Raw genomic sequence first — 23,291 nt, 5'->3', positions numbered from 1 at the left:
CTGACCAGCGATCAAGTGACAGAGGTAAGATTGGCAACTCTACTTATTTACACTTACCTTGACTAATTACAAAAAGGATTTGAAACAGCTTGCAAAAAAAAATTAGAGAACATTAGTTCAAAAATAAGTAAATAAGACAATCATGGTGAAGGAAAAATAAGGGTAAAAAACTAAGTGTTCTGGAAGTTTTAATACTTAGGAAAGAAGACTTACAGCAGAAAACACAGTGAAGATTCTACTGATTTGGTACAGACTGCCACTAGGCCACTATAGAATCTTCATGGCACAAAGAGAAGGGGTCACAGCATCTCGGCTAGCATGACTGACTTTCAGGAGGAAATAGGGTTGCTGCTCTGAAATGGGAACTGAGAGTTTTAGGGAGTTTTCGGAGACTGCAGCCGATGCTGTGCCCATGTTATACTCTTTTTTTTTTTAACTTTCCTGTTGTAATTGGTGAACCAAGCTGAGATATAGTACAACATAGTACACCGTTAACACCAAAAAAACTATTAGGATCTGATCACATTTCCCTTAAAGCTGCCACAACACCAAGATCTGCCAGAAAAATTCCTTGTTAAAAATTCCGTGTTAAAAATTAAGAGAAGAGAACCCAAAATCCTTAATGGGCAGGAATAGTAATGACTTAGACACCTTAGGAATAAAATCAATCCAATAGGAGGAAAAGTCACAATCAACTGAGGTCCTAAGATAAGGAGAACACAGAATGGCCAGTGTCAGAAAAAAGTGAAAATTCAAGAAAGTCTTGTGACCAATAATATAAATGCAGGTTGTGTGTTTTTTCTATTTTTCCTTGCTTACTGATTGGTTATAATCACCGTTCCCTTCTCTTTATCTTTTTAATGAAGAATTATATTTTTTTCCTTCTTTTCCCTCCTGTTTCCCTTGACCATTATATATAAGATACAGTGGTTTTATGATGAGTACAGTGCAATTTTATTGAGATATAATTGCATAACATACAATCATTCAAAGTGTACAATCACTTGTTCACAGTATCGTCATGTAGTTGTGCTTTCATCACCACAAACTTTGAATATTTTCATTACTCCAAAAAATGAAATGAAAATTAAAATAAAAAAGAATATATGTTGATTACATTTTAATTTAGTCCATAAGTTGCAGAATTGTGAGATGGGACAACAACAAACTAGAGAAAGAACAGACATAACCTGAAGAACCCAGATTCTGGGAAACAGTGGCAATGAAATCGCCTCAACATGAGTAAATGGATATGACTTTGGGATGTCTCCAACAAGAGAGCCCTCTGGTGATACCTATGCTATCAAAATCTGCTACCTGATCACAGGAGATGATGTAGGGGAAGACACAGAATCCAAGCTGAGAAAATAAAATTCTCCCTCCCAGGAACCTGGAACTTGGTGAGTTGAAGGCTCCTGAATTGCTATTAATGTCAAAGTCCTAGACAGTAGGTCCAAGGGCTCTGCTGCTAAGAAATACAAGAAAAAAACATAGTCACTGCTCTTCCTCATTTTAATCAATAAGCAGTTACTCCAATTCTCTGAGATATTCCAGTATTCTTTTATAAATTCCTTTATTGTTACTGTCAGTTATATTTTAGAAGAGTTTAAGTTAATATGAGTTGTGGGTTTTATTCCTTAAAAATAAAATGACTTAGGACTAATCCAATAAAATTCAATCATAACTTTTTATAACATGTAACAAACTAAATTTAAAATTCACCTGCAAAGCCAAATGCATTAGAATAACCAATAAAATGTGGGAAAGGGAAAATAATCAATAGAGAATTGGACTGACAAATATCAAAATATACTGTAAAGCTACAGCAATTTAAATATGTGTTATTGGTGTGATAATACAAAAATAAATGAAAGAATGAGATGGTCCATAAACAGATTCACTTTTATGTAACTTTAAAATGTTGTAATGGCAAAACTCCAAGTAAGTAAAGAAAGGATCAATAAATAGTCCGAAAACAATTTTCTGAAAACATAAAATTGAGTTCAGAATTATTTAAGCTTCCAAAAAGCCTTTTAAAAAATAAAAATATTAGCAAAAATTTTTAAGTGAAGTGAAATATTTGAGTGGGGTCTTCTTAATAAGAAATAAAAATTTTTAAATATAATCCTTAAAAGTTTTACTCACTAAGAATTTGAAATTTCTGTACTGTGAATAATACCATAAACAGAGTTTAAAATCAAGTGGCATACCTGGAAAACTATTTGGAACACATAAAATATGACAGAAAAAACTTAATCACTTTAATATTCAAAGACTTCCTAGAAATCATTGAGAAATCAGTAAACAATATTGTAAGAAAATTGGCAAAGAATTTGAAAAAGCTGCTAACACAAGAAATAAAAATGATTCATAAACACAAGGAAAGATGATCATTTTTTTGGAAATCAGGGACGTGTAAAATGAAACAATAATTAGATGCAATTTTTTACCTGTCATATTGGCAAACCCTTTAAAGTTTGAAAAAATCAGATTGGAAATATTGAAAATGGGAGAAAATGAGGCTTTTATATGCCCATTTGGTGGATATGTCAATTTTTACAGCTTTTTTGGGTGGTAATTAGACAGCAGCTACTAAAATGTTAATTTAGCATTTATGCTCATATAATCTTTAGCAATTCTGCATCTGGGTATTTTTCATACATAAATATGCATACATATATACAAATATATATGGTCAGGAATATTTGTTATTGTGAGTCATAGCAAAAAAAGTGAGGAGACCTAACACATCAGTTGTATGAAACTAAAGATATTGTAAATACCAAAGGTGACAACTAGAAAAGTTGGAATGGAAAGTAAGGGTTATAAAGGGCTGCTCAGAGTCCCACAATGTCCATTCCAAGTAATGAACTCTGCAAGATCTCTGTTGATAGCAAAATCTAGGCATACCAGAGAAGCTGGCAGAAGAAATATACAGGAAAATGGCACATCTGAAGAGCTCTTGTGAGCACAGGTTGGCTCTTGCCTGGTAGCCCTATGTTGACTATGGGAGCAGTAATCTGGGCATGATAGAACCAGGAGGGGAAAACAGACCTGAGAAAGGAAATAAATAACCTTAAAGTTCAGATGGAGGATCCATTAGCCCAGCAAAATTACTGTGACCATGAAAACAAAATGGTTACTTTAGGCAGCATGTCAAGAATAAAGAGGAGAAAAATTGAAAGAGTTGCCAGGAAGCCATTAGACTGCTGAAAAGGAAGCCAGATAATGAATTTGATGTTCTCATAGTTCCAGACATACTGCCTGGAATGCATCTTCCTCCCCTTTTCCACTACACTTTTCCTTGCTAACTCTTAGTCATCATACAAAATTCAGCTTAGATACAACATCTTCAGGGACATCTTCCCCAAACCACACAGCACCAAACTAAATTGGGTTCCTCTGTTTTACTTTTTCCTATCATGTATAGTTTGTGTAAAGTATCTATTCTTCATATCTCTTATCACTGTTTCTAATGATATAGCTATATGATTATATTTTTTTTTATTTTCGTTATTAAGTTTCTCTCTCTCTGACCCACTAGACTGTGGCTCCATGGATTTTTAGTTCACTACCACCCCAGTGAGTAACAGAGTGCTTAACATATGCTAAAAATAGTTATCATGAAATAGTTAAATAGTTCAGATTTATCAAGAGTTTACTATGTGCTACTTCACTAAGCATTTTTTGTACATTAACTCTTTACTCTTCTCGACCATGTCAATGATGTAGTTAGTAATATTATCTGTATCTTACAGTTGCTGAAAATGTGACAGAAATTAATAAATGTGCTCAAAAATATCCAAAATACAAGTAGTCATCTTTTGAACAATGATAAGTGAATAAATAAATATAATTTCCCATCAATATAGGAAAAATAAAATGAGTTGTGATTTTTTAATTTACTGAATATTTATATAATCTTTGAAAAGGATGAGGAAGATCCATATGTAGTAACATGGGGAGAAACTTGTATGTTGTTAAAGTAAAAAAGCAAGTCATTAAACAATAGCATTATCTCATTTATGTGTGTGTGTGTGTGTATGTGTATACATATATATACACATACACACATACACACACATTTCCGTGAATGTTGAGAGAAAGTCTAGATAGATGCACCCCCACCCCAGATTACTTTTGAGGGTGGGAAAAGGAATCTGGGGGAAGAGAGGTGAAATAGGACCACTATTTATATACATATATATATACATATATATATATATTATATATATATATATATAACAAGAAAACTCTATTTAAATTTTACTAAATTGAGACTTCCAGGGCAGATGGAGGTGTAGGGAGCTGCAGGACTCAATCTTTTCACCAAAACAACTATTAAATAGGCAGGAATTTTCTGAAACAACTAATTTGAAATGCAGAGGCCAGAACACTATATAGCACCCAGGGATGAGTGGGAGGAAAAGACTGATAAACTATGGTAAAGCACTATAAATTGCTCTGTCTGTGCAGGGGCTACCAGTGCCCATCCCCACTTTCACAGCAGGCTGCCGTGGAGTCCATTTCCTGGCCAGCTGCTGGTGACAGAAAAAGATGTAAAAATCCTCTTCCCCAAGAACAGGGTGGGCATGACCAATCGCTGATCACAGATTTTGACTAGTGAATTTGGATTGCTGGGTCCCAGCTCTCAGGCAGCTATTGATTGAACCTGCCCCAAACAAAGGTGGCAGCAGCCATTGTTTCAAACCTCCCCAGACAGCGGCAGAGGTGTAAGAAATGTAAAGACACAGCACTTCCTCGGGATTTGAGGGGATGGTTACCTAGAGGGCTGCACTTGCTGAGCAAATCAGGAAAGCTCAGCTTTGGGGAGACATCAGAGATTTTGGCACCCTTGCTGATCCCCTCCCCAAGACACTTTGGGGGCAATCTGTATCCCCTTCATGGGTCCCTGGCCCTGCATTGGTTGGGAAATGCCAACTTGGGAAAGTTCTTTCAGGGTGACCTTCCTCCCAGAAAATGAACTCCAGGGGAAAGCAGTGTGAGACAACAAAAGGGATGTAAAAACTATAGAGGCAGATAGTCTGGGAAAAAGGCCTGCTGGCTTCAAATACTTTGAATAGTGAGATCAGTATCCTGGGAAGCAAAGAGGACAGCCACATTCCTGTGAACAGGGAAACTCCAAAACAACTATTAAGCAAAAGCCTGGTGCAAGACAGAGGCCCAGAAAGACAGGGAAAACCCTGTATGATGCACCAGCTTTGGGCAGAACTTATAGATAGGAGGGCTGAAGCTCAAGAAAATTTCTGCCTTATCACCAGCTGGTTACAAAATCAAGCAACAGACATCCCAGGGAGTAAATCTCAGAGTTAACATTATAAAATATTAAAATGTACAGTGTGCAAGAAAAGAGGTTAAGACAAAAAAAAAAAAAAAAAGAAAGAAAAGAAACAGGAGATGATGGCCCATCCAAAGGAAAAGGATAAAGATGCAGAAAACACCAAAAAAGAATATGAGAATGTGGACATATAAAAAGAAAGTCTTTAAAAAAGTTCTTTAAAATGCTCAAGGAGATGAAGGAACTAAACGGATATCAGAAAAATAATGAACTAGCAATACAAGAGTCTAGGTAAAGAGAGAGAAATTATAAAAAGAAACCAAACAGAACTACTGGAATTAGAGACAACAATAGTTGAAATGAAAAATGCCCAGGAGGGTTTCACAAGCAGATTGGAGTTGGCAGAAGAAAGAATCAGTGAACTTGAACACAACATACTTGAAATGAATTAGGCTGAGGAGCAGAAAGGAAAAAGAAATATTAAAAGTGAAAATACACTAAGACAGCTGTGGGACACCATTAAGTGCGCCAGTATATGCATTATGAAAGTCCCAAAAGGAGAAGAAGGAGAGAAAGGGGTGAAGGAATAGTCAATGAAATAATGAAAGAGAACTTCCCAAACATAGCAAAAGAAATGACTATGACTATCCAAGAAGTTCAGAAAACACCACACAAGATAAACACTAAGAAAAATACACCCCATCATATACTGATTACACTATAAATTCAAAGACAAGGAGAGAGTTCTGAAAACTACAAGAGAAAAGCCACATGCTATGTACATAGGAGTCTCAATTAAACTGAGTGCTGATTTCTCCTCAGAAACCATGGCTGCAGGAAGGCAGTGGGTTGAAGTACTTGAAGTGCTTAAGGAAACAACTGCCTGCGAAGAATTTTATTTCCACTGAGACTGTCTTTCAAAAATGAGGGAGAGATTAAGACATTCACAGATAAACAAAAGCTGAGGGAGTTCATCACTACTAGACTTGCCCTACAAGCAATGCTAAAGGAAATTCTTCAGATTGAAAGAAAAGGACACTAGGAATTGGCTGTGGTGGCAACCAGCAAAGAATAGCAGAAGCAGGGAGAGAAATCCATGCTTGAAGACTATTTTTGAGAGTGCCAAAGTAGAAGAGTATAAACAATAACTGACAATAATGTATCAACATCCACCACTGGGAGAACTAGTTTAGCAGACTCTTCCATTTTTTATTCTAAAGTTACTGAAACTTCCAAGGAAAATTTATTTCCTGGATCTACTTCATGTGTTGAAGAAATTCCTCATATTGAAACAAGGGTGTTCTTGGTTCAGGAAGCTGGAAAACAAAAAAAAATTAAAAAGCCATAAAGTCTCCTGTTCACAGACTATTAAAAATAATGGAAATCCCTGGTATAAAGGTAAAAGAAAGTTGTCCTAGGCGGGGAAGATGGCGGACTGGTGAGCTGTATGTTTTAGTTACTCCTCCAGGAAAGTAGGTAGAAAGCCAGGAACTGTGTGGACTGGACACCACAGAGCAATCTGACTTTGGGCATACTTCATACAACACTCATAAAAACATGGAACTGCTGAGATCAGCGAAATCTGTAAGTTTTTGTGGCCAGAGGACCCGCACCCCTCCCTGCCAGGCTCAGTCCCGTGGGAGGAGGGGCTGTCAGCTCTGGGGAGGAGAAGGGAGAACTGCACTGGCAGCCCTTATCAGAAACTCATTCTACTGATCCAAACTTCAACTATAGATAGACTGAGACCAGACATCAGAGAATCTGAGAGCAGCCAGCCCAGCAGAGAGGAGACAGACATAGAAAAAAACAACACGAAAAACTCCAAAATAAAAGCGGAGGATTTTTGGAGTTCTGGTGAACATAGAAAGGGGAAGGGCAGAGCTCAGGCCCTGAGGCTCATATGCAAATCCTGAAGAAAAGCTGATCTCTCTGCCCTGTGGACCTTTCCTTAATGGCCCTAATTGCTTTGTCTCTTAGCATTTCAATAACCCATTAGATCTCTGAGGAGGGCCCTTTTTTTTAATCCTTTTCTCATTTTCTAAAACAATTACTCTAAGAAGCCCAATACAGAAAGCTTCAGAGACTTGCAATTTGGGCAGGTCAAGACAAGAGCAGAACTAAGAGAGCTCTAAGACAAAAGGCAATAATCCAGTGGCTGAGAAAATTCACTAAACACCACAACTTCCCAAGAAAAGGGGGGTGTCCACTCACAGCCATCATCCTGGTGGACAGGAAACACTCTTGCCCATTGCCAGCCCCATAGCCCAGAGCTGCCCCACACAACCCAGTGTGATGGAAGCGCTTCAAATAACAGGCACACACCACAAAACTGGGCATGGACATCAGCCTTCCTTGCAACCTCAGCTGACTGTCCCAGAGTTGGGAAGGTAGAGCAGTGTGAATTAACAAAGCCCCATTCAGCCATCATTTGAGCAGACTGGGAGCCTCCCTACACAGCCCAGCAGCCCAGAACTGCCCTGGGGGGATGGCACTCACCTGTGACATAGCACAGTCATCCCTCAACAGAGGACCCGGGGTGCACAGCCTGGAAGAGGGGCCCACTCGCAAGTCTCAGGAGCCATACGCCAATACCAAGGACTTGTGGGTCAGTGGCAGAGACAAACTGTGGCAGGAATGAACTGAAGGATTAGACTATTGAAGCAGCTTTAAAACTCTAGGATTACCAGGGAGATTTGATTGTTACAGCCACCCCCCTCCCTGACTGCCAAGAAACACGCCCCATATACAGGGCAGGCAACACCAACTACACATGCAAGCTTGGTACACCAATTGGACCCCACAAGACTCACTCCCCCACTCACCAAAAAGGCTAAGCAGGGGAGAACTGGCTTGTGGAGAACAGGTGGCTCGTGGACGCCACCTGCTGGTTAGTTAGAGAAAGTGTACTCCACGAAGCTGCAGATCTGATAAATTAGAGATAAGGACTTTAATTGGTCTACAAATCCTAAAAGAACCCTATCAAGTTCATCAAATGCCAAGAGGCCAAAAACAACAGAAAATTATAAAGCATATGAAAAAACCAGACAATATGGATAACCCAAGCCCAAGCACCCAAATCAAAAGACCAGAAGAGACACAGCACCTAGAGCAGCTACTCAAAGAAGTAAAGATGAACAATGAGACCATAGTACAGGATACAAAGGAGATCAAGAAGACCCTAGAAGAGCATAAAGAAGACATTGCAAGACTAAATAAAAAAATGGATGATCTTATGGAAATTAAAGAAACTGTTGACCAAATTAAAAAGATTCTGGACACTCATAGTACAAGACTAGAGGAAGTTGAACAACGAATCAGTGACCTGGAAGATGACAGAATGGAAAATGAAAGCATAAAAGAAAGAATGGGGAAAAAAATTGAAAAAATCGAAATGGACCTCAGGGATATGATAGATAATATGAAACGTCCAAATATAAGACTCATTGGTGTTCCAGAAGGGGAAGAAAAGGGTAAAGATCTAGGAAGAGTATTCAAAGAAATTGTTGGGGAAAACTTCCCAAATCTTCTAAACAACATAAATACACAAATCATAAATGCTCAGCGAACTCCAAATAGAATAAATCCAAATAAACACACTCTGAGACATATTCTGATCACACTGTCAAACACAGAAGAGAAGGAGCAAGTTCTGAAAGCAGCAAGAGAAAAGCAATTCACCACATACAAAGGAAACAGCATAAGACTGAGTAGTGACTACTCAGCAGCCACCATGGAGGCAAGAAGGCAGTGGCATGATATATTTAAAATTCTGAGTGAGAAAAATTTCCAGCCAAGAATACTTTATCCAGCAAAGCTCTCCTTCAAATTTGCGGGAGAGCTTAAATTTTTCACAGACAAACAAATGCTGAGAGAATTTGCTAACAAGAGACCTGCCCTACTGGAGATACTCAAAGGAGCCCTACAGACAGAGAAACAAAGACAGGACACAGAAACTTGGAGAAAGGTTCAGTACTAAAGAGATTCGGTATGGGTGCAATAAAGGATATTAATAGACAGAGGGGAAAAATATGACAAACATAAACCAAAGGATAAGATGGCTGATTCAAGAAATGCCTTCATGGTTATAACGTTGAATGTAAATGGATTAAACTCCCCAATTAAGAGATATAGATTCGCAGAATGGATCAAAAACAATGAACCATCAATATGTTGCATACAAGAGACTCACCTTAGACACAGGGACACAAAGAAACTGAAAGTGAAAGGATGGAAAAAAATATTTCATGCAAGCTACAGCCAAAAGAAAGCAGGTGCAGCAATATTAACCTCAGGTAAAATAGACTTCAAATGCAGGGATGTTTTGAGAGACAAAGAAGGCCACTACATACTAATAAAAGGGGCAATTCAGCAAGAAGAAATAACAATCGTAAATGTCTATGCACCCAACCAAGGTGCCACAAAATACATGAGAGAAACACTGGCAAAACTAAAGGAAGAAATTGATGTTTCCACAATAATTGTGGGAGACTTCAACACATCACTCTCTCCTATAGATAGATCAACCAGACAGAAGACCAATAAGGAAATTGAAAACCTAAACAATCTGATAAATGAATTAGATTTCACAGACATATACAGGACATTACATCCCAAATCACCAGGATACACATACTTTTCTAGTGCTCATGGAACTTCCTCCAGAATAGATCATATGCTGGGACATAAAACAAGCCTCAATAAATTTAAAAAGATTGAAATTCTTCAAAGCACATTCTCTGACCACAATGGAATACAAGTAGAAGTCAATAACCACCAGAGACTTAGAAAATTCACAAATACCTGGAGGTTAAACAACACACTCCTAAACAATCAGTGGGTTAAAGAAGAAATAGCAAGAGAAATTGCTAAATATATAGAGACGAATGAAAATGAGAACACAACATACCAAAACCTATGGGATGCAGCAAAAGCAGTGCTAAGGGGGAAATTTATAGCACTAAACGCATATATTAAAAAGGAAGAAAGAGCCAAAATCAAAGAACTAATGGATTAACTGAAGAAGCTAGAAAATGAACAGCAAACCAATCCTAAACCAAGTACAAGAAAAGAAATAACAAGGATTAAAGCAGAAATAAATGACATAGAGAACAAAAAAACAATAGAGAGGATAAATATCACCAAAAGTTGGTTCTTTGAGAAGATCAACAAGATTGACAAGCCCCTAGCTAGACTGACAAAATCAAAAAGAGAGAAGACCCATATAAACAAAATAATAAATGAAAAAGGTGACATAACTGCAGATCCTGAAGAAATTAAAAAAATTATAAGAGGATACTATGAACAACTGTATGGCAACAAACTGGAGAATGTAGAGGAAATGGACAATTTCCTGGAAACATATGAACAACCTAGACTGACCAGAGAAGAAATAGAAGACCTCAACCAACCCATCACAAGCAAAGAGATCCAATCAGTCATCAAAAATCTTCCCACAAATAAATGCCCAGGGCCAGATGGCTTCACAGGGGAATTCTACCAAACTTTCCAGAAAGAACTGACACCAATCTTACTCAAACTCTTTCAAAACATTGAAGAAAATGGAACACTACCTAACTCATTTTATGAAGCTAACATCAATCTAATACCAAAACCAGGCAAAGATGCTACAAAAAAGGAAAACTACCAGCCAATCTCCCTAATGAATATAGATGCAAAAATCCACAACAAAATACTTTCAAATCGAATCCAAAGACACATTAAAAAAATCATACACCATGAACAAGTGGGGTTTATTCCAGGCATGCAAGGATGGTTCAACATAAGAAAATCAATCAATGTATTACAACACATTAAAAAGTCAAAAGGGAAAAATCAATTGATCTCAATAGATGCTAAAAAAGCATTTGACAAAATCCAACATCCGTTTTTGATAAAAACACTTCAAAAGGTAGGAATTGAAGGAAACTTCCTCAACATGATAAAGAGCATATATGAAAAACCCACAGCCAGCATAGTACTCAATGGTGAGAGACTGAAAGCCTTCCCTCTAAGATCAGGAACAAGACAAGGATGCCCGCTGTCACCACTATTATTCAACATTGTGCTGGAAGTGCTAGCCAGGGCAATCCGGCAAGACAAAGAAATAAAAGGTATCCTAATTGGAAAAGAAGAAGTAAAACTGTCATTGTTTGCAGATGATATGATCTTGCATCTAGAAAACCCTGAGAAATCGACGAAACAGCTACTAGAGCTAATAAACAAATTTAGCAAAGTAGCAGGATACAAGGTTAATGCACATAAGTCAGTAATGTTTCTATATGCTAGAAATGAACAAACTGAAGAGACACTCAAGAAAAAGATACCATTTTCAATAGCAACTAAAAAAATCAAGTACCTAGGAATAAACTTAACCAAAGATTTAAAAGACCTATACAAAGAAAACTACATAACTCTACCAAAAGAAATAGAAGGGGACCTTAAAAGATGGAAAAATATTCCATGTTCATGGATAGGAAGGCTAAATGTCATTAAGATGTCAATTCTACCCAAACTCATCTACAGATTCAATGCAATCCCAATCAAACTTCCAACAACCTACTTTGCAGACTTGGAAAAGCTAGTTATGAAATTTATTTGGAAAGGGAAGATGCCTCGAATTGCTAAAGACACTCTAAAAAAGAAAAACGAAGTGGGAGGACTTACACTCCCTGACTTTGAAGCTTATTATAAAGCCACAGTTGCCAAAACACCATGGTACTGGCACAAAGATAGACATATAGATCAATGGAATTGAATTGAGAATTCGGAGACAGACCCTCAGATCTATGGCTGACTGATCTTTGATAAGGCCCCCAAAGTCACTGAACTGAGCCATAATGGTCTTTTCAACAAATGGGGCTGGGAGAGTTGGATATCCATATCCAAAAGAATGAAAGAGGACCCCTACCTCACCCCCTACACAAAAATTAACTCAAAATGGACCAAAGATCTCAATATTAAAGAAAGTACCATAAAACTCCTGGAAGATAATGTAGGAAAACATCTTCAAGACCTTGTATTAGGCAGCCACTTCCTAGACTTTACACCCAAAGCACAAGCAACAAAAGAGAAAATAGATAAATGGGAACTCCTCAAGCTTAAAAGTTTCTGCACCTCAAAGGAATTTCTCAAAAAGGTAAAGAGGAAGCCAACTCAATGGGAAAAAATTTTTGGAAACCATGTATCTGACAAAAGACTGATATCTTGCATACATAAAGAAATCCTACAACTCAATGACAATAGTACAGTCAGCCCAATTATAAAATGGGCAAAAGATATGAAAAGACAGTTCTCTGAAGAGGAAATACAAATGGCCAAGAAACACATGAAAAAATGTTCAGCTTCACTAGCTATTAGAGAGATGCAAATTAAGACCACAATGAGATACCATCTAACACCGGTTAGAATGGCTGCCATTAAACAAACAGGAAACTACAAATGCTGGAGGGGATGTGGAGAAATTGGAACTCTTATTCACTGTTGGTGGGACTGTATAATGGTTCAGCCACTCTGGAAGTCAGTCTGGCAGTTCCTTAGAAAACTAGATATAGAGTTACCATTCGATCCAGCGATTGCACTTCTCGGTATATACCCGGAAGATCGGAAAGCAGTGACACGAACAGATATCTGCATGCCAATGTTCATAGCAGCATTATTCACAATTGCCAAAAGATGGAAACAACCCAAATGTCCTTCAACAGATGAGTGGATAAATAAAATGTGGTATATACACACAATGGTATACTACGTTGCAGTAAGAAGGAACGATCTCGTGAAACATATGACAACATGGATGAACCTTGAGGACATAATGCTAAGCGAAATAAGCCAGGCACAAAAAGAGAAATATTATATGCTACCACTAATGTGAACTTTGAAAAATGTAAAACAAATGGCTTATAATGTAAAATGTAGGGGAACTAGCAATTAAGGAAGGGGGCACAATAATCCAAGAAGAACAGATAAGCTATTTAACGTTCTGGGGATGCCCAGGAATGACTACGGTCTGTTAATTTCTGATGGATATAGTAGGAGCAAGTTCACAGAAATGTTGCTGTATTAGGTAACTTTCTTGGGGTAAAGTAGGAACATGTTGGAAGTTAAGCAGATATCTTAGGTTAGTTGTCTTTTTCTTACTCCCTTGTTATGGTCTCTTTGAAATGTTCTTTTATTGTATGTTTGTTTTCTTTTTAAGTTTTTTTTCATACAGTTGATTTAAAAAAGAAGGGAAAGTTAAAAAAAAAAAAAAAAAACAAGGAAAAATAAAAGATGTAGTGCCCCCTTGAGGAGCCTGTGGAGAATACAGGGGTATTCCCCTACCCCACCTCCATGGTTGCTAACATGACCACAGACATAGGGGACTGGTGGTTTGATGGGTTGGGCCCTCTACCACAGGTTTTACCCTTGGGAAGATGGTTGCTGCAAAGGAGAGGCTAGGCCTCCCTATGGTTGTGCCTAAGAGCCTCCTCCCGAATGCCTCTTTGTTGCTCAGATGTGGCCCTGTCTCTCTAGCTAAGCCAACTTGAAAGGTGAAATCACTGCCCTCCCCCCTACGTGGGATCAGACACCCAGGGGAGTGAATCTCCCTGGCAACGTGGAATATGACTCCTGGGGAGGAATGTAGACCTGGCATCGTGGGACAGAGAACATCTTCTTGACCAAAAGGGGGATGTGAAAGGAAATGAAATAAGCTTCAGTGGCAGAGAGAATCCAAAAGGAGCCGAGAGGTCACTCTGGTGGGCACTCTTACGCACACTTTAGACAACCCTTTTTAGGTTCTAAAGAATTGGGGTAGCTGGTGGTGGATACCTGAAACTATCAAACTACAACCCAGAACCCATGAATCTCAGAGACAGTTGTATAAAAATGTAGCTTATGAGGGGTGACAAGGGGATTGGGAAAGCCATAAGGACCACACTCCACTTCGTCTAGTTTATGGATGGATGAGTAGAAAAATAGGGGAAGGAAACAAACAGACAAAGGTACCCAGTGTTCTTTTTTACTTCAATTGCTCTTTTTCACTCTAATTATTATTCTTGTTATTTTTGTGTGTGTGCTAATGAAGGTGTCAGGGATTGATTTGGGTGATGAATGTACAACTATGTAATGGTACTGTGAACAATCGAAAGTACGATTTGTTTTGTATGACTGCGTGGTATATGAATATATCTCAATAAAATGAAGATTAAAAAAAAAAAAAAAAAAAAAAAGACATAATGCTGAGCAAAATAAGCCAGGCACAAAAAGAGACATATTGTTTGTTACCACTAATGTGAATTCTGTGAAAAATGTACAATGTTTTATACTGTAGAATGTAGGGGACCTAGAGATACCAATTAGTGGAGGGGGAATGATAATCTAATAAGAACAGATAAACTATGGAGGGTAATCTCAATGTTATGGGAATGCTCAGGAATGATTATGGTTTGTAAACTTTCTTGGATATATTAAGATCATGTTGGAAGCATTAGAGTTATTTTAGGTTTTTTTTTTCTCTTATTCCTTTGTTTTCTTAGGGGTTGTTAATTTTCTTGGGGTATGGTAGGAACATGTTGGAAGCAATGTAGTTATTTTAGATTATTTGTTTTTCTTACTCCTCTGTTTGGACATGGTTTATTAATTTTCTTGGGGTATGGTAGGAACATATTGGAAGCAAAGTAGTTATTTTAGGTTATTTGTTTTCCTTAATCCATTGCTTTGTTTGAAATGTCGTGGGGTTCTTTTGGTTGTTGTTTGCCTGTTTGTTTTTAATTTTTTGATAAACAAAGTTAAAAAATTGAAAAAAAATCAGTAGAAAAATGGGAGTAAAAACTAAATGACAAATAGGGTGGGATGGGGGGATGGTTTGGGTATTCTCTTTTCACTTTTATTTTTTATTCTTATTCTGATTCTTTCTGATGTAAGGAAAATGTTCACAAATTGATTGTGGTGATGAACGCATAACTATATGATCATACTGTGAACAGTTGATTGTATACCATGGATGACTGTATGGATTATGAATGTATTTCAATAAAACTGAATTAAAAAAAAAAAATCATACTCCATGACCAAGTGGGGTTCATTCCAGGCATGCAAGGATGGTTCAACATAAGAAAATCAATCAATGTATTACAACACTTTAACAAGTCAAAAGGGAAAAATCAATTGATCATCTCAATAGATGCTGAAAAAGCATTTGACAAAATCCAACATCCCTTTTTGATAAAAACACTTCAAAAGGTAGGAATTGAAGGAAACTTCCTCAACATGATAAAGAGCATATATGAAAAACCCACAGCCAGCATAGTACTCAATGGTGAGAGACTGAAAGCCTTCCCTCTAAGATCAGGAACAAGACAAGGATGCCCACTGTCACCACTGTTATTCAACATTGTGCTGGAAGTGTTAGCCAGGGCAATCTGGCAAGACAAAGAAATAAAAGGCATCCTAATTGGAAAAGAAGAAGTAAAACTGTCATTGTTTGCAGATGATATGATCTTGTATCTAGAAAACCCTGAGAAATCGACGAAACAGCTACTAGAGCTAATAAACAAATTTAGCAAAGTAGCAGGATACAAGATTAATGCACATAAGTCAGTAATGTTTCTATATGCTAGAAATGAACAAACTGAAGAGACACTCAAGAAAAAGATACCATTTTCAATAGCAACTAAAAAAATCAAGTACCTAGGAATAAACTTAACCAAAGATGTAAAAGACCTATACAAAGAAAACTACATAACTCTACCAAAAGAAATAGAAGGGGACCTTAAAAGATGGAAAAATATTCCATGTTCATGGATAGGAAGACTAAATGTCATTAAGATGTCAATTCTACCCAAACTCATCTACAGATTCAATGCAATCCCAATCAAAATTCCAACAACCTACTTTGCAGACTTGGAAAAGCTAGTTATCAAATTTATTTGGAAAGGGAAGATGCCTCGAATTACTAAAGACACTCTAAAAAAGAAAAACGAAGTGGGAGGACTTACACTCCCTGACTTTGAAGCTTATTATAAAGCCACAGTTGCCAAAACAGCATGGTACGGCACAAAGATAGACATATAGATCAATGGAATCGAATTGAGAATTCAGAGATAGACCCTCAGATCTATGGCCGACTGATCTTTGATAAGGCCCCCAAAGTCACTGAACTGAGTCATAATGGTCTTTTCAACAAATGGGGCTGGGAGAGTTGGATATCCATATCCAAAAGAATGAAAGAGGACCCCTACCTCACACCCTACACAAAAATTAACTCAAAATGGACCAAAGATCTCAATATAAAAGAAAGTACCATAAAACTCCTAGAAGATAATGTAGGAAAACATCTTCAAGACCTTGTATTAGGCGGCCACTTCCTAGACTTTACACCCAAAGCACAAGCAACAGAAGAAAAAATAGATAAATGGGAACCCCTCAAGCTTAGAAGTTTCTGCACCTCAAAGGAATTTCTCAACAAGGTAAAGAGGCAGCCAACTCAATGGGAAAAATTTTTGAAAACCATGTATCTGACCAAAGACTGATATCTTGCATATATAAAGAAATCCTACAACTCAATGACAATAGTACAGACAGCCCAATTATAAAATGGGCAAAAGATATGAAAAGACAGTTCTCTGAAGAGGAAATACAAATGGCCAAGAAAACACATGAAAAATGTTCAGCTTCACTAGCTATTAGAGAGATGCAAATTAAGACCACAATGTGATACCATCTAACACCGATTAGAATGGCTGCCATTAAACAAACAGGAAACTACAAATGCTGGAGGGGATGTGGAGAAAGTGGAAGTCTTATTCATTGTTGGTGGGACTGTATAATGGTTCAGCCACTCTGGAAGTCAGTCTGGCAGTTCCTTAGAAAACTAGACATAGAGTTACCATTCGATCCAGCGATTGCACTTCTCGGTATATACCCGGAAGATCGGAAAGCAGTGACACAAACAGATATCTGCACGCCAGTGTTCATAGCAGCATTATTCACAATTGCCAAGAGATGGAAACAACCCAGATGTCCTTCAACAGATGAGTGGATAAATAAAATGTGGTATATACACACAATGGTATACTACGCGGCAGTAAGAAGGAACGATCTCGTGAAACATATGACAACATGGATGAACCTTGAAGACATAATGCTGAGCAAAATAAGTCAGGCACAAAAAGAGAAATATTATATGCTACCACTAATGTGAACTTTGAAAAATGTAAAACAAATGGCTTATAATGTAGAATGTAGGGGAACTAGCAATAGAGAGCAATTAAGGAAGGGGGAACAATAATCCAAGAAGAACAAATAAGCTATTAACGTTCTGGGGATGCCCAGGAATGACTACAGTCTGTTAATTTCTGATGGATGTAGTAGGAACAAGTTCACAGAAATGTTGCTATATTAGGTAACTTTCTTGGGGTAAAGTAGGAACATGTTGGAAGTTAAGCAGTTATCTTAGGTTAGTTGTCTTTTTCTTACTCCCTTGTTATGGTCTCTTTGAAATGTTCTTTTATTGTATGTTTGTTTTCTTTTTAACTTTTTTTTCATAACAGTTGATTTAAAAATGAAGGGAAAGTTAAAAAAAAAAAAAAAGAAAAACAAGGAAAAAACTATGTAGTGCCCCCTTGATGAGCCTGTGGAGAATGCAGGGGTATTCACCTACCCCACCTCGATGGTTGCTAACATGACCACAGACATAGGGGACTGGTGGTTTGATGGGTTGAGCCCTCTGCCATAGGTTTTACCCTTGGGAAGACGGTTGCTGCAAAGGAGAGGCTAGGCCTCCCTATGGTTGTGCCTAAGAGCCTCCTCCCGAATGCCTCTTTGTTGCTCAGATGTGGCCCTCTCTCTCTGGCTAAGCCAACTTGAAAGGTGAAATCACTGCCCTCCCCCCTACGTGGGATCAGACACCCAGGGGAGTGAATCTCCCTGGCAACGTGGAATATGACTCCTGGGGAGGAATGTAGACCTGGCATCGTGGGACGGAGAACATCTTCTTGACCAAAAGGGGGATGTGAAAGGAAATGAAATAAGCTTCAGTAGCAGAGAGATTCCAAAAGGAGCCGAGAGGTCACTCAGGTGGGCATTCTTACACACACTTCAGACAACCCTTTTTAGGTTCTAAAGAATTGGGGTAGCTGGTGGTGGATACCTGAAACTATCAAACTACAACCCAGAACCCATGAATCTCAAAGACAGTTATATAAAAATGTAGCTTATGAGGGGTGACAATGGGATTGGGAAAGCCATAAGGACCACACTCCACTTTGTCTAGTTTATGGATGGATGAGTAGAAAAATAGGGGAAGAAAACAAACAGACAAAGGTACCCAGTGTTCTTTTTTACTTCAATTGCTCTTTTTCACTCTAATTATTATTCTTGTTATTTTTGTGTGTGTGCTAATGAAGGTGTCAGGGATTGATTTAGGTGATGAATATACAACTATGTAATGATACTGTGAACAATCGAAAGTACGATTTGTTTTGTATGACTGCGTGGTATGTGAATATATCTCAATAAAATGAAGATTAAAAAAAAAGAAAGTTGTCCTAGAAAATTGGATGAAAAATTAGTAAAAGTATTATTAATATGGAAATTAAAGTGTCCTTTGTAAAGTTGGAATCAGTAGAAAATTTGAAGGTTTGGATTCTCCAGTATTTGAGAACGTATTCTATAGTCATGGACTTCTAGGACTCTGTCTTTAATGACTTACACAAGGCTGATTATAGAGTTATTGGACCACCAGTTGGTCCACCACACGGGTGGAGTTATTTGAAAAGGCTTTAATTCAAAAGTTACACATTTGGTGGCAAATTGTACACAAGGAGAAAAATGTAGGGTTGCTGTGAGTCTGGGTACCCCTATTAAGAAGCCAGAATGGATTTATAAAGCTTGGGAAGGGAGAAATGAACAGGATTTCTGTGCAGCAGTTGATGACTTTAAAAATGAATTTAAAGTTTCTCCATTTCAAGATTATGTTTTAAGTTTCCTGGAATTTTCAGATGAAGAAAAAATGAATATGGAAAAAATGACTGAAATGCAAGGAGGTAACTGTTTACCAGTTGGAGATGAAAATGTACTTACGTTATAGTTGAAGAAAATATAGTAAAAGAACTTCCACTTGAACCTTCAGAGAAACTTTATGATGTTAAGCAAGAGTGGTTCTGGAGAAGCACTCAAATGGATGCCTGGGCCAGAGAAACAATGTATTTATATGTAAAGGCTAATATTCCTGAGCTCAAGAAATCAATGTCACTGCTTTCTCTACATATTCCAAAGAGCAACTGAAAGTCATTTAAAAGAGACACTTGCTCAGCTGTCAAGAGAGACAGACATGTCACCGCTCCCTCCCCATAAGTGTCCATCAGCAGAACATTCCCTTTCTATAGGATCACTCTTAGATATCTCCAACATCCCAGAGTCTAGCATTAATTATTGAGAAACACCAAAGTTTTGTACTAAGTCTTCTAAAAATTCCACCCCAATTCCTCAAAAGCAGTAGCTAGGTGGCAAGTTGCAAAAGAGCTATATCAGACAGACTGAAAGCAATTATGTAAATATATTAGTGACAATTATTCAGCTATTTCAGGTTCTCCTAGAAGAGGAAGGACAGCACAGTTGGTCTATCCTTGTACCTGAAGAGATTAAAATATTTTTTGTAGCATTCCAGATATCTTTGATGTGCACACTAAGGTAAAGGATGATCTTGAAGATATTATTAATTGGGATGAGAGCAAGAGCATTGGTGACAGCTTCCTTAAATATTCAAAGGATTTAGTAAAAATCTACCCTCCCTTTGTAAACTTATTTGAAATGAGCAAGGAAACAACTATTAAATGTGAAAATCAGAAATCAAAATTTCATGCTTTTCTGAAGATAAGCCAAGCTAAACCAGAATGTGGAAACCAAAGCCTAGTTGAACTTTTCATCTGACCAGTACAGAAGTTACCCAATGTTGCACTACTTTTAAATGATCTTAAGAAGCATACAGTTGATGAAAATCCTGACAAAAGCACTCCAGAAAAAGCTATTGGATCACTAAAGGAAGTAGTGGCACATATTAATGAGGATAAGAGAAAAACAGCTCAGAAGCAAATTTTTGTTGTTGTTTATGAAACAGATGGATGTCCAGCTAATTTTTTGTCTTCTCACTAAAGCTTAGCACAAAAAGTTGAGACAATTTCTCTAGGGGATCACTCCTACAACAGAGAAGAATAAGTAACTCTCTTCCTCTTTAATGACTGCCTGGAGATAGCAAGGAAATGGCACAAGGTTATTGGCCCTTTTAGGAGTCCTCATGGCCAGACCCAACCTCCAGCTTCACTTAAGCATATTTGTTTAATGCCTCTTTCTCAAATTAAGAAGGTGCTGAACATAAGAGGAACAGAAGGTTGCCTTAATGCTTTTGCCTTGCTGGAGAGAACACCGACAGAGAAGGTAAATGTGCTGCCCGGTTTTCAGGTGACATCAGAGGAACTCCCAAAAGAAACCTGGCTACAGATGCTGTGTCAACATGTAGCCAACACCATTTGTAAAGCAGATGCTAAGAATCTTATTTACACCTCTAATCCGGGATCCTTTGCAATAAATATGAAAGATATGGACAGCATATTGAGTAGAGCATCTAGAGCAATAAAAAAGACTTCCAAAAAGGTTACAAGAGCATTCTTTTTTTCCAAAACTCCAAAAAGAGCTCCATGAAGGGCTCCTATGACATCCCATAGCTCAGTGGAGGGAAGAAGTCCTCCCAGCAATGACAAACTTGTGATGAGTAGCCTGTCCAGCACATCATCATTAGCAAGTATACATCTCCCTCCCTTGTCAGCCTTTCATCTTCCTTTGAAAGAAGAAATCATACTTTAAGTAGATCTACAACTCATTTGATATGAACCTTAAAACATAAAATAATAGCAACTTACAAACACCACATATTTGAACAAGAAACTTACTTATATGGTACTTTTCCTTAGCACTTGGTGAAAACTGAAAAGAAAATAGGTAACACTAAACTATGCCATTTGGTTTTCATTTTGAAAGAGGAAGTTTTACCTCTTATATTTTTCAAGTTAACTCATGTAAAAAATATCAATTTTGATGTGATTTATTTCTTGGCTCAAATTCCTAATACAAAGACCAATAATTTAAGTTATTCATGATCTCGGTAACTTTGTGTCCCTGATACAGTAAACAAGTTTTATTGGTGGGTGCCAAATACTGCTGTGAATCTATTTGTACAGTGTCCATGAATAAATTTATGGAAGTACATATTTGTGTTTCTCAATTTGTACAGAAATTAAGTGCTATCACAATACTTACTGGATAAAAGTCTACAGAAATTCCTGATTAAATAGTGGGGCCTTGTTTCACATGTGATGTTTGAAGTAGTTATTTAACTGCTCTTTTGCATAGTTTATTTTCTTCTCAAATGTTTCCAAGATCTAGCATACGGATTTAAAAAGCTTTGCCCCTATTAATAAGAGTAACAGTTAAAGGACATTGTTTCAAAATACTTTTACAAATTGATATAAGTACACAAAACTTTTAAGATATTGTATATTTTGCACAAATCTAGTATGGGTGTATACTTATAGCTGTTTCAGAGACAAAATATTTATGGTAATCTTTAGCCACTAGCAAAAAAATATTTTGAAGGATAAGACCATGAGAAAATTGTGATAAAGGCTGTTAATACTCTCTATGAAATAATTCTAAAGTTGCAATCAGTTTTACTAATCTGTGAAATGCATAGAAATGTGTGTGGTCAACTTCTTATTGTCAGAAGTAAATGCAAAATTGAAATACATTTATTTGCTGCTGCAAAGTATTTTTCAAGTTCTGATGTTATCTTTACAATCATCTTTTCATAGTCAGTAATACAAAATAATCAAGTTCTTATGAATAAATCCATTTTTCCTACCTGTTTAAGCAGTAGGGCAAACCCTGAATTGCCATTTAACAATTTTCAATAATCTGTTTTAATAGTTTAACTGACTATATAGATTTTTATGCCACGTATGTGCCAGTTTTGAGGACAGTAAATGATTTTTATTGCCATATTTTAAAAGCAGTTGTATTAGTAAGAACTTTGTAAATAAATACTTAAAACAAAAAAAAAAAAAGAAAGAAAGGAAAGGAAAGATTACTAGACAGTGGTTCAAGGCAGCATAAGGAAATAAAGACCTGTGGTAAAGGTAACCATTCGGGTGATTATAAATGTGAGTATTATTGATTTGTATTGTTTGGTATGTAACTCTATTTCTTACTTCCTACAGGTGCTAAAATGCAAATGCATAAAAAGTAAATCAAGGATATAGGACATAAAACATACAAAGATATAATTGGTAATAAGTACAAAAAATGGTGGGGAGACAGAGGGGTATAGAAAAAGTATACATGCATGCTATTGAAGTTAAGGTGGTATCAAGCCAAATATGATTGTTATATACTGAGGATGTTAAATTTTAACCCCATGGTAACCAGAAGGAAAACAGATGAAAAATATATCCAGATCAAAATGAGAAGGCACTCAACATGGTGCAACAAAAAAGCAAATAAATATAAAAGTAGAAATTAAAGGGAGAGGAATAAAGAAAGGCTAAATTACAAAGGCCGAATAGCAAAATGGCAGAAGAAAGTCCATATTATCAGTAGTGACTTTAAATATAAATGATTTAAACTCTTTAAACTTTGCATTCAAATGGCAGAGATTAGCAGAATGAATAAAAAAGCATGACCCAACTATATGCTGTCTGCAAGAGACTTACCTTGAAGACAAAGATACAAGTGGGTTGATGGTGAAAGGATGGAAAAAACATACCATGCAAGTAGCAACCACAGACAACCCAGGTGGCTAAACTAATATCAATAAGAAAGACTTTAAGTCAAAAACAGTTACAAGAAACAAAGATGGTCATTATACTGATAAAGGGGACAAGTAAGCAGGAAGATATAAAAATTATAAATATATATGCACCCAACAGCAGAGCCCTAAAATATATGAAGCAAATACCAGCAA

The 23,291-nt window shown here is 37.1% G+C and overlaps 1 pseudogene; it reads left to right on the top strand.

Annotated features, from left to right (window-relative positions):
* The first annotated feature begins 6,446 nt into the window (after nucleotides 1-6,446).
* Nucleotides 6,447-21,165, top strand: LOC119512502 (annotated as a pseudogene).
* The last annotated feature ends 2,126 nt before the right edge of the window (nucleotides 21,166-23,291 follow it).

Source organism: Choloepus didactylus, chromosome 2 (assembly GCF_015220235.1).
Source record: "Choloepus didactylus isolate mChoDid1 chromosome 2, mChoDid1.pri, whole genome shotgun sequence".
Lineage (NCBI taxonomy): Eukaryota > Metazoa > Chordata > Mammalia > Pilosa > Megalonychidae > Choloepus > Choloepus didactylus.
The sequence above is the reverse complement of the archived record's forward strand: the minus strand, read 5'-3'. Positions and strand labels throughout refer to the sequence as shown.